General features: G+C 32.9%; 1 pseudogene; it reads left to right on the top strand.

The window, feature by feature from the left end:
- LOC139854980 (uncharacterized) overlaps positions 1 to 12,799 on the top strand; it is a 241,793-nt pseudogene that overhangs the window by 174,968 nt on the left and 54,026 nt on the right.

The raw sequence follows: 12,799 nt of genomic DNA, 5'->3' as shown, positions 1-12,799 counted from the left end.
ATTGGTTGTTTTATACGCCTGTGGTTCGGTCGTGAGGACCATATTGTGTGATTAGTGATGCGATAGCCTTGTTTTGCTCACGTATTTGCGGTAGTTGCGTATTAGCCGTGTTTGCACACTACTAGGGATGTTAAGTGGTAAGTGTTATCCGTAAAGATTCGCTTCTATTCGGTCTTCATCGGTTAGATGGTTGACCTTATTTTCGGTACGTGGTTGTTACTAGCAATGTACTTGGTAAGGGTATGCTAAAGGGTTGATATCTCGGTACGAGATCAGGTGAGTTTTTCCGATGTGAGGAATTGATAATGCTAAAAACGAACATATATTTCATAGCATTATTCCTCAAGAAAGACAAGCTTTTAGTTGCAATTGTTCTATTTAAAAGTGATATTCGTTTAAATAATAAAAGGTGAAGACAAAAGACAGATTCGACGAATTGAAGACGCAAACGACCAAAAGCTCAAAAGTACAAAATACAATCAAAGAGGTTCCAATTATTGAAAAGAAACGTCTCGAAATTACAAGAGTACAAGATTCAAAACGCAAAGTACAAGATATTAAATTGTACGCAAGGACGTTCGAAAATCCGGAACCGGGACCAGAGTCAACGCTCAACGCTCGACGCAACGGACTAAAAATTACAAGTCAACTATGCACATGAATATAATATAATATATAAATAATTCTTAAAAATTATATATATATTATATTAATATTTTAAATCGTCGGCAGACTAAGATCCAATTTGGAGTGAGCTGGAATTTCAAACTCCGCGACTCGCGGAGTTTGAAGGCAAAAAATGCCGCGAGTCGCGGAGCCCCAAATTTAGAAACTGCCTATAAAGCTCGCACATTCTGATCGTAAAAAAAAACATATATATCCATCCATCTATCTAAACGTATATATTTATATTTATATTTTAATTTTAATTTTAATTTTAATTTTAATTTTAATTTTAATCCTAATAATAAGGGTATGTTAGCGAATGTTGTAAGGGTGTAAGTCGAAATTCTTTCCGTGTAACGCTACGCTATTTTTAATCATTGTAAGTTATGTTCAACCTTTTTAATTTAATGCCTCGTAGCTAAGTTATTATTATGCTTATTTAATCCGAAGTAATCATGATGTTGGGCTAATTACTAAAATTGGGTAATTGGGCTTTGTACCATAATTGGGGTTTGGACAAAAGAATGACACTTGTGGAAATTAGACTATGGGCTATTAATGGGCTTTATATTTGTTTAACTAAATGATAGTTTGTTAATGTTAATATAAAGATTTACAATTGAGCATCCCTATAAATTACCATATACACTCGATCGGACACGATGGGCGGGATATTTATATGCACGAATAATCGTTCATTTAACCGGACACAGAAATGGATTAATAGCCACTAGAATAATTAAAACAGGGGTGAAATTATGTACAAGGACACTTGGTATAATTGATAACAAAATATTAAAACCTTGGGTTACACTCAGTCGACATCCTGGTTTAATTATTAAACAAAGTATTAAAATCTTGTTACAGTTTAAGTCCCCAATTAGTTGGAATATTTAACTTCGGGTATAAGGATAATTTGACGAGGACACTCGCACTTTATATTTATGACTGATGGACTGTTATGGACAAAAACCAGACGGACATATTAAATAATCCAGGACAAAGGACAATTAACCCATGGGCATAAAACTAAAATTAACACGTCAAACATCATGGTTACGGAAGTTTAAATAAGCATAATTCTTTTATTTCATATTTAATTTCCTTTATTTTATATTTAATTGCAATTCTAATTATCGCATTTTTATTGTTATTGTATTTAATTGCACTTTTAATTATCGTACTTTTTAATTATCGCAAGTTTATTTTATCGCACTTTTATTATTCGCAATTTCATTATCGTTATTTACTTTACGCTTTAAATTAAGTCTTGTATTTATTTATTATTTTACATTTGGTTTTAACTGCGACTAAAGTTTTAAAATCGACAAACTGGTCATTAAACGGTAAAAACCCCCCTTTATAATAATAATATTACTTATATATATATTTGTATTTTTATAAAAGTAAACTAATATAGCGTTAAGCTTTGTTTAAAGATTTTCCCTGTGGAACGAACCGGACTTACTAAAAACTACACTACTGTACGATTAGGTACACTGCCTATAAGTGTTGTAGCAAGGTTTAAGTATATCCATTCTCTAAATAAATAAATATCTTGTGTAAAATTGTATTATATTTAATAGTATTTCCTGTTAAAAATTAATAGTATTTTATACCACTCTGCTCAAACTATCAAGTATTTTTGGCACCACTGCCGGGGAACAATCTAGCTTAAAAGCCGGAAGCGCAACGCTACATAAAAAAAAGATTTTTATTTTTAGTTTACTTTTATTAAAATTCACTTTTATAAAAATACGTTTTTAATTATTCGAAAATATAAAAAGAAAAACAAAAATTTATATATTTTTAAGATTTTATTAAATATTTAAGTTTTATAAAGTTTCTTTATTTTTATTTTAGTTTTTAAATATAATTTTTTATTATATAAATATTTTAGATTTTAAAACAGAAAACAGAAAATATAAAATATAAAAAAAAAACGCGTAAAATTTTAAACTGCACCTGAGTTGAAAATTGAAACCCCACGACTCGCGGAGTTTACAGCTTCTAATACCGTAACTCACGGAGACACTCTGACACCGACAGAACCCTAATTTAGCATTTATTACGGGTAATTATTAATTATTATTATTATTAACCCTAATTAATTATTATTATTATAATTAGTTTTACTTTTTATTTAATTTATATTTTAGTTAAATTAGTTTAATTAAATTGTAAAATTAATAGTTTTAATAAATAATTAATATAAAAATAATATTTTTATAAAAATTGTACTTTTTACAACTTTTTGTATATTTTTATATTTTGTCCCTTTTTAATTGTTTTAGCGTAATATTTGTATTTTTAGCTCATATTTAGTTTTAAACTTATTTTTTTTGCCATAGTTATTTTTACTTCTAGATTTTTAGGCTTTGCCGTAGAATTCCTTAAGTGCTTTTTCTTTAGATTAAGATTTAGGTACTTTACGACGCCTTTTTAAGTTTTAGTTTCTTTTTAAGTTATTTCCATTTGGGATATAGTTTTTCCTGTAAGCTTTAATATTTTTAGACGACTTTTACCTATGTATCAATTATCATTCCAATTAGTAATCTCAATTTGCGATTATAATTTTAAGTTAGTTGTAGTAATAAGGTTAGGTTAGTCAAGTGTTTTTAAGTTTTATAAGTTTCTTTTATTTTTCCGTCACCTTTTATTTTTCAACCATTTTTCTTTTTCGACCTTTTTCGACGAACTCTTTTTCTTTCTTATTTCTCGCTATTCTAGTTTTAGGACATAGATTTTTATTCTACTTCTTATCTAAATTTCTTAAAATTACAAAAATTTATTTTAAGTGGTTAAATTGATAGACATCAAAATTTTCTGGTTCGTAGTAATAGTTGGATTTGTACGTGGACCGGGTTATTGGAGCCAAACAGTCCTCAATTATATTGAGACCAAACGAATCCTGCCCCTCTGCTGCATCTTTTGGCTATTCGAAACGTGGGCAAAATCAGAAAAGTCTATTGATTGGATAACTTATTATAATTTTTCTTTCCTTTTAAAAACTAATAGGATATTCAGTGAATGCACCGAGCAAGACGTTCATCACCTTTTGTACGTTCACCACCTGTAACTAGATCAAGACATTTAGCAAATATTACCGCCGTTGATTTTTCTTTAGAATCGTCATCCAGTCGACCAAGTACTCCAGTTCAAATTTCCGATAATCCATTTTTTGAACCCGACCTCACAATTGAGAATCCGGAGAATATTCAGGGACGATTCATAGATCCTGAACCACTAAACTTTCCTCCGGAACCACCAATCATTCAAACAGAGATTGTTGAGGAACGAACCATTAAATCAGAATCCTCTAGTGATTTCGATTCAACAAATTCAATTATGGAGAATCTGGAACCTTTAAGTATGGAAGACCGAATGAGAGCTAAACGCACTGGCCAAGGTCACACAATTACTCATCCAGACATTAATGCGCCAGATTATGAAATCAAAGGACAAATTCTACACATGGTGACTAATCAATGCCAGTTTAGTGGTGCGCCGAAGGAAGATCCAAATGAACATCTACGTACCTTTAATAGGATCTGCACACTATTTAAAATCCGAGAAGTGGAGGATGAACAGATATATCTCATGTTATTTCCCTGGACTTTAAAGGGAGAAGCCAAAGATTGGTTGGAATCGTTACCTGAAGGGGCGATTGATACATGGGACGTTTTAGTTGAAAAATTTCTTAAACAATTCTTTCCTGCATCTAAAGCCGTAAGACTTTAAGCAGAAATTGTTACGTTTACACAGAAGCCAAATGAAACTCTATATGAGGTGTGGACTAGATTTGGAAAGTTGTTGAGAGGATGTCCGCAACATGGTTTAGACACCTGTCAAATAGTACAAATATTCTACCAAGGATGCGACATCACTACAAGGAAAGACATAGATATAGCAGCTGGTGGTTCTATTATGAAGAAAACCGAAACTGATGCTTACAAAATTATTGATAACACTGCTTCCCACTCACATGAGTGGCACCAAGAAAAAGATATCGTTAGATCATCTAAAGCAGCTAGAGCCGATTCTAGCCATGACTTAGATTCCATTTCTGCAAAGATAGATGCTGTCGAGAGACGAATGGAAAAGATGACTAAGGATATTCACTCAATACGAATTAGTTGTGAGCAGTGTGGAGGACCACATTTGACAAAAGATTGTCTCAGTATTGAATTAACAATGGAACAAAGAGAGAATATTTCATACATAAACCAAAGGCCTGGAAATAATTATCAGAATAATTATCAACCGCCAAGACCGATTTACAATCAAAACCAGAATTATAACCGAAATATTCCATACAACAACCAACAAGGTCTTAGCAATCAACAAGTATCCAATAATACTTACAACCAGCAAAGACCTAATTTTCAAAACAAACCACCACAACAAACCGATGATAAAAAGCCGAATTTAGAAGATATGATGACAAAGCTAGTTGAAACTCAAACGCACTTTTTCACATCTCAGAAACAAACTAATGAACAAAATGCTCAAGCATTTAGAAATCAACAAGCTTCTATTCAAAATCTGGAACAAGAAGTAAGTAACCTAGCTAGGTTAATAGGTGAAAGAAAACCGGGAAGTCTACCTAGTGATACAAATGCTAACCCCCGGAATGAAACAGCTAAAGCCATTACCACAAGAAGTGGTACAACACTTAAACCACCTGAAAATACCTGTAACTTCTGATGAAGCTATTCCTACTCCACAAGAACCACAACCTGATCAAGATAAGGAAAAAGAACCGGTAGTTGAAAAGGTTAATGAAGATAATACAGTTAAGTCTAAACCTTATGTTAAACCATACCAACCACCACTTCCTTACCCGAGTAAAATGAAGAAAGAGAAACTTGAAGCCGAGCAATCCAAATTCTTGGATATGTTTAAACAGATAAATGTAAATCTTCCTTTCATTGATGTGATTTCAGGAATGCCTAGATATGCTAAATTCTTGAAAGATCTAATCTCAAATAGAAAGAAAATGGAAGAACTCTCGGCTGTTACCATGAATGCTAATTGTTCAGCAGTGCTGTTGAATAAGATACCAGAAAAATTATCTGATCCAAGAAGTTTCACAATTCCATGTTTTCTGGGTAGTCTTAGTTCAATAGAAGCATTGGCAGACTTAGGTGCTAGTATAAATCTAATGCCGTATTCACTATACGCTAAACTAGACCTTGGAGAATCGAAACCAACAAGAATAAGCATACAACTAGCCGATCGATCAATAAAATATCCTAGAGGGATAATGGAGAACATGCTAATTAAAGTTGGTACTTTAGTATTTCCAGTAGATTTTGTTGTTTTGGACATGGAAGAAGATTCTCAAGTTCCTCTCATATTAGGAAGACCATTCTTAAACACGGCTAAAGCAATGATAGACGTGTTCGGTAAGAAATTGACCCTAAGTATAGAGGATGAGAGTGTTACCTTTTCAGTTGATAGAGCAAAGCAACAACCACAATCTGCAGATGATACATGTTATTATATTCAAACTATAGATGCACATGCAGAATTATTAGAAGAATTTCCAGAATTACAAGGAACAGGAGAATGTTCTTTAGGAGAAGGTAATGAACCAATTGATGAAGCTGAAATGTTAGCTACACTTATAGCTAATGGGTATGAACCAACAACAGAAGAAATTCAAATGCTTAAAGAAGAAGACAGATATCGATATAAATCATCGATAGAAGAACCTCCGAAATTAGAGTTAAAGCCACTTCCAAACCATTTGGAATACGCTTATTTACATGGTGAATCTGAATTACCTGTAATAATATCGTCTTCTCTTACTGAAAATGAGAAATCACAACTCATTTCTGTGTTGAAAGCTCATAAACCAGCCATTGCATGGAAGATTCATGATATTAAAGGAATAAGTCCTTCGTATTGCACACATAAAATCCTTATGGAAGAAGGTCATAAAACGTATGTGCAATGCCAACGAAGACTAAATCCTAATATGCAAGATGTAGTTAAGAAAGAGATTATTAAACAGCTAGATGCAGGTTTAATTTATCTAATTTCTGATAGTCCATGGGTAAGCCCAGTTCAATGCGTACCTAAGAAGGGTGGCATGACTGTCATTACAAATGAGAAAAATGAGCTTATTCCTACTAGGACTGTAACAGGATGGCGTGTATGTATTGATTATAGAAAATTAAATGACGCCACCAGAAAAGATCACTTTCCCTTACCTTTCATAGATCAAATGTTGGAAAGATTAGCCGGAAATAGTTACTATTGTTTTCTAGATGGATTTTCCGAATATTTTCAAATTCCAATAGCACCCGAAGATCAAGAGAAAACCACATTTACGTGCCCTTATGGTACTTTTGCTTACAAACGCATGCCATTTGGACTTTGCAACGCCCCTGCAACCTTTCAAAGGTGTATGATGGCGATTTTTCATGACATGATAGAAGAATGCATGGAAGTTTTCATGAATGACTTTTCAGTCTTCGGTGATACATTTGAATCATGTCTAGTTAATCTGGAACGAATGCTTATTAGATGCGAACAATCAAATCTAGTTCTTAATTGGGAGAAATGCCATTTTATGGTTAAAGAAGGCATCGTTCTTGGTCATAAAATTTCAAAAGAAGGAATTGAAGTGGATAGAGCTAAAGTAGATGTAATTGCTAAACTTCCACATCCCACCAATGTTAGAGGAGTTAGGAGTTAGGAGTTTTCTAGGGCATGCCGGTTTTTACAGACGTTTCATAAAAGATTTTTCTAAAATTGCCACTCCTATGAATAAACTCCTAGAAAAGGATGCTCCATTCATCTTTTCAGATGAATGTATCAAATATTTTAATATTCTTAAAGAGAAACTCACTAATGCACCGATCATGATAACACCAAATTGGAATCTACCATTTGAACTAATGTGCGATGCAAGTGATTTTGCAATGGGAGCCATTTTAGGACAAAGGATTGAAAAATGATTTCAACCTATATATTATGCTAGTAAGACGTTACAAGGAGCACAAACGAACTATACAACTACTGAAAAAGAACTCCTTGCTATTGTCTTTGCTTTTGACAAATTTCGATCATATCTCGTTCTAGCAAAAACGGTGGTCTATACCGACCATTCTGCTCTTAGATACCTATTTTCAAAACAAGATGCCAAACCAAGATTAATTCGTTGGATCTTACTCTTACAAGAGTTTGATATTGAAATCCGAGATAAAAAGGGAGCAGAAAATCTCGCCGCTGATAATCTTTCTCGTCTTGAAAATCCCGAATTAGAAGTTCTAAATGAATCGGCCATACAAGACAACTTTCCTGATGAATATCTATTGAAGATAGATTATAATAAAATCCCATGGTTTGCAGACTATGCAAACTATTTAGTATGTGGATTCCTTGAAAAAGGATTATCGTACCAAAAACGAAAGAAATTCTTCAGTGATATAAAACACTATTTTTGGGAAGATCCACATTTGTTTAAAAGTTGTCCCGATGGAATAATATGCCGATGTGTATTTGGAGATGAAGCTAGTAAAATATTAAACCATTGTCACACAGGACCAACAGGAGGGCATTATGGGCCTCAATTAACAGCAAGAAAAGTTTATGATGCTGGATTCTGTTGGCCTACAATTTACAAAGACTCACACCTTCTTTGCAAATCCTGTGATGCTTGTCAAAGGGCCGGAAAAATAAGTCAACGTGATGAAATGCCACAAAATGTCATCCAAGTATGTGAAGTATTTGACATTTGGGGCATTGACTTTATGGGTCCATTTCCAAAATCTCATAATAATCTATATATACTCGTAGCCATTGATTATGTATCTAAATGGGCGGAAGCACAAGCTCTCCCAACTAACGATGCACGAGTTGTAGTCAACTTTTTAAAACGTCTTTTTGCAAGGTTTGGAACACCGAAAGCTTTAATAAGTGATCGGGGTACTCATTTCTGTAATAATCAACTTGAAAAAGTTCTTAAAAGATATGGAGTAACTCATAAAATCTCCACCGCATATCATCCACAAACAAGTGGACAAGTTGAAAATACCAACCGAGCTTTAAAACGTATTCTAGAGAAAATCGTAGGATCAAATTCGAAGGAATGGTCCATTAAATTGGAGGATGCACTCTGGGCTTTTAGAACAGCCTACAAAACTCCAATTGGAACCACACCTTTTAGACTTGTTTATGGAAAAGCATGTCATCTTCCAGTAGAAATTGAACACAAAGCATTTTGGGCTTTGAAGACATGTAATCTTGATTTACATGAAGCCGGACGTCTACGATTAAGTCAACTAAACGAAGTAGAAGAATTAAGACATGAAGCATACGAAAATTCGTTAATATATAAAGAAAGAACGAAGAAATAGCATGATAAAAGAATCAGAAGTTTAAAAGAATTTAAAGAAGGAGACAGAGTTCTTCTTTTCAATTCACGATTCAAGCTATTTCCTGGAAAATTGAAATCAAGATGGTCTGGACCATTCATAGTCAAAAGAGTTTTCCCATACGGAACGATAGAATTAATAAATTTAAATGGGATTGAATTTAAAGTTAATGGTTACAGAGTTAAACATTACATACATGGTCCGATGGAAGAAGACAACGAAGTTAATCACAATTTCGATACCACAGCTAACTAAGTGTGGGGAGAATCAAGTCTTTAAAGGAAAATATGTATTTCTGTTAGAGTTAGATTGTCTGTTTTCGTGTAGTTCTCGAAAATGGAACCCGAATGGTCTTTCCCTAGCAGACCCTAAAGAACTAGTCTTCTCCCCCCATTCTGAATTTTTATTTTTTTTAGGAAATGAAGACTGCCTGTGAACTAAACCATGGTCTAATGCTACACGCTTTGATCACTAAACGTAATAATGACACACTTCCGAGTGAAATAGTATCAGTAATCAGAGAAAGATTGGACGGAGTAAGAAAAGAATCCAGATGCGAAGATAATAAGTTACAATTTGGTAAAGGAAAATCAAAATCCGCAGCGAAAAGAAGAGCACGACACCTAGAAAGATGTCACAAATGCGGAAAATGGTCACATGGAGGTAAATATTCAAATAATCAAACCTATTCAAACACCGAATTTGTTACTTTATGCAGAGACGGACCGTTCGTATGTTTAGAAGAAAAAACACCGAATGCTCGAGGTTACGCCTATGTAGCCATGGAAAACCTATTAAACCGACTATCTTATGAATGGGATAGATCATATAACTAAGAAATCTATTTCACAGGTATGTTTGTACAGTTTTAATTTTTTATTTTTATTTTTAACCTTTTGATAATAAACGCTAATTTGTTCGCTATAAAGTATTAAATTGGTATTGAATAAAATTAGGTTTGGCGACCGAAATTATTGATATCATTCAAAAATTTATTACATCACTGCGAAATTTAACGTTTATTCTTAAGGTATAAATATCTTTAATCAATCAACCCAAAATATTTCAAAAATTCGTCATGAGTTAAATTAGGTCTTGGAACCGAAATTACTTTACCGAAAAGAGGGGCGCATATTTTTGATAATATTTGATTGATTAAAGTGGGATAAAAAGCCAAAAAGATTTTTAATTTTATTTTTACCATGTTTTTAAAATTAATATATAAATCTTAAATTAATATTGAAAACTTTGTAAAAACAATATATTTAAAATTGTAAATATTTGAAAAATTAATATAAGTTTGGTGTGAATTTATAATATGAATTTTTAAATTAAGTTTGGTGTGAATTTTTAATTTTTAAAATATGAATTTTTAATTTTATGCATTTCAAATTTTAAGTTTGGTGTGAATTTTTAATATTAATTTTGAATTTTATAAGTTGTGTGAATTTAAAAACAAACAAATTTACTTTATCTCATTAAATTAAAAATATGATTTTTAAAATTCGTCGTAAGTTGAAGACTAGGTCGTTGAACCGAAATTGCTTTACCCGAGGGAGGGACGAGAACTTTTATTATCATTATTTTTAATCTTATTGAATTAAAGTATGCCAAAAACATTAAAAACCCCAAAAATCTTAGCTTTTAAAACAATCGCTACAAAAAGACAAATTTTAAAATTTTGTCGAAGGACGGACTAGGACATCGATCCGAAACGACCTCGTCCTAAATAACAAGGGAAACAAAATTTTAAAATTAATTACTTAATTGTTTTAATTAGTATAAGATGTAAAAATATATATATATATATATATATATATATATACAAACTCCGCGACTCGCGGAGTTTGAAGGTTTAAACCCCGCGACTCGCGGGAGGACCAAAATACAGAAAAAAAATAAAATCGAGCTGAACTGATCAGTCCACACACAACTCAAAAATACTGCGAAAATAATACCCGAAAAAACCCAAAAAACACCCCCAAAATCACAATTTTTAACCGTTAATCATCAAATCTTTTACTAAAATCATGTTGAGAAGGATGCTATCAAGGAATTACTCAAGAAAAACGGTAAATTTCTACACCTAAACACCATTTAATCCGAAAATTAGTGTTCTTGAGCAATTTTTTTCTCCAATTTGATTTTGATGCGTTTTAGTGTAATTATGCTTAAATTGTTTATGTATTATGCTTGTATAACCTAGATTGATGCTATTTAACATGATTAGAAGCCTTAAACTTCAAATTTTGAGTAATTTAGGGTTTGTGTTCTTGTGCAAATTTGGGGCTTTTTGATATAAACAGGTTATGGCCGATTTTTGTCATGAATTGTTGCTAAATTAAGTAGTGTAACATGTTTAGGTAGTTAAATGATCCAAACTTTGAGCCTAAACATGATTTTGAGAATTAAAGTGGACTTTTTCAAGTCTAAAATTCATGAACTTGATTTTTGAGAGATAATGCCATTTGAAACTTGTTTAATTGCTAGTAATGATTATTTTGACATGTTATTTGAGTTGAATGCTTATGAACTTGGCGAACATTTTCGTATATGCTTATTTGAAAAAGTGTAGATTTGATAAAAATATGAAAATGAGCTTAAGTTTGATATAAATTGATCATGTCATTGTAATTATTTTGATTGATGATTTTGCTGACACTAATGCATATTTGGATGCACGAAAATTGTGTTTGATGTGTTTTGCAGACTGAAAGGGGTGAATCTTCATCCCAAGCTCGCAATGCTCCTGCTGAAAATGCGGAACAACAGGAGGTGGATAACTACTACAAACAAGATATACCTCATCCAGTCATGACATTTTCTGATATGCACTTGGAAGATTTGCACCCGAACCTGAGATTTGACAGACTTTGGATAGATTATCCAAAATACCAAAGGGGTTTGCATACTCTTCATTCTAAAGTTGTTGAGGTACCTAGGGTCATAGAATGGGGACCATTAGAAGCTGTAGAATTGGCCGGGCCAATTAGGGAATTACTTGCACAGAGGTATGGTAATTCTACTTTTAACTACTGGGTACGTTTATTCACCATGCGTAGACCTGTATATAAAGTATGGTGTGAAGAATTGTTGTGTAGTATAGAATTAAATGATCGGGTAGCTAGTTTAACCGATCGATCTTTATTAGATTTTTGTTAGGAGGTTCAATGCGCTACATGTCTTTACTAGACATGGCTCAGGCTTTACGTATATATACGCCTGAGGAGTTAGCATCTTCCGATTGTAGAGGGTTGATACTAAATGGTAGAAAGATAGATGAAAATTTTGATACACATGGTGTATGGAGTCAAATGACAAGCCATCACTGATTCAAAGGGGAAAATTACTCTTATTTGGATATAGATAGAGCTGAATTAAGAGTAATTCATAGGTTTTTAGCTAATTCGATTACACAAAGAGGTAAGAACAAGGAAAAGGTAAATGAACAGGATTTGTTTTACCATATGTGTATTCGAGACCCACAAAGCGCTGTAAGTATACCTTATTGTGTGGGTTATTATTTATCAGCTATGGTTAGGGGGATGAGACCGCATAGCATAATAGGAGGTGGTATATTTATAATTTTGATTGCTGAATATCTCGGTGTGGATATAAGTCGGGGGGGATTATTAGTCGAAGAACCAGAACCCCGCGATACAATAGGTTTAAATGTATACCATGGTGCGAAAGTTTTGAAGAGGCGAAATAACGCCGCAGTACAATACCATGGTAGACATCCACAG

Source organism: Rutidosis leptorrhynchoides, chromosome 6, assembly GCF_046630445.1.
Source record: "Rutidosis leptorrhynchoides isolate AG116_Rl617_1_P2 chromosome 6, CSIRO_AGI_Rlap_v1, whole genome shotgun sequence".
Taxonomy (NCBI): domain Eukaryota; kingdom Viridiplantae; phylum Streptophyta; class Magnoliopsida; order Asterales; family Asteraceae; genus Rutidosis; species Rutidosis leptorrhynchoides.
The sequence above is the reverse complement of the archived record's forward strand: the minus strand, read 5'-3'. Positions and strand labels throughout refer to the sequence as shown.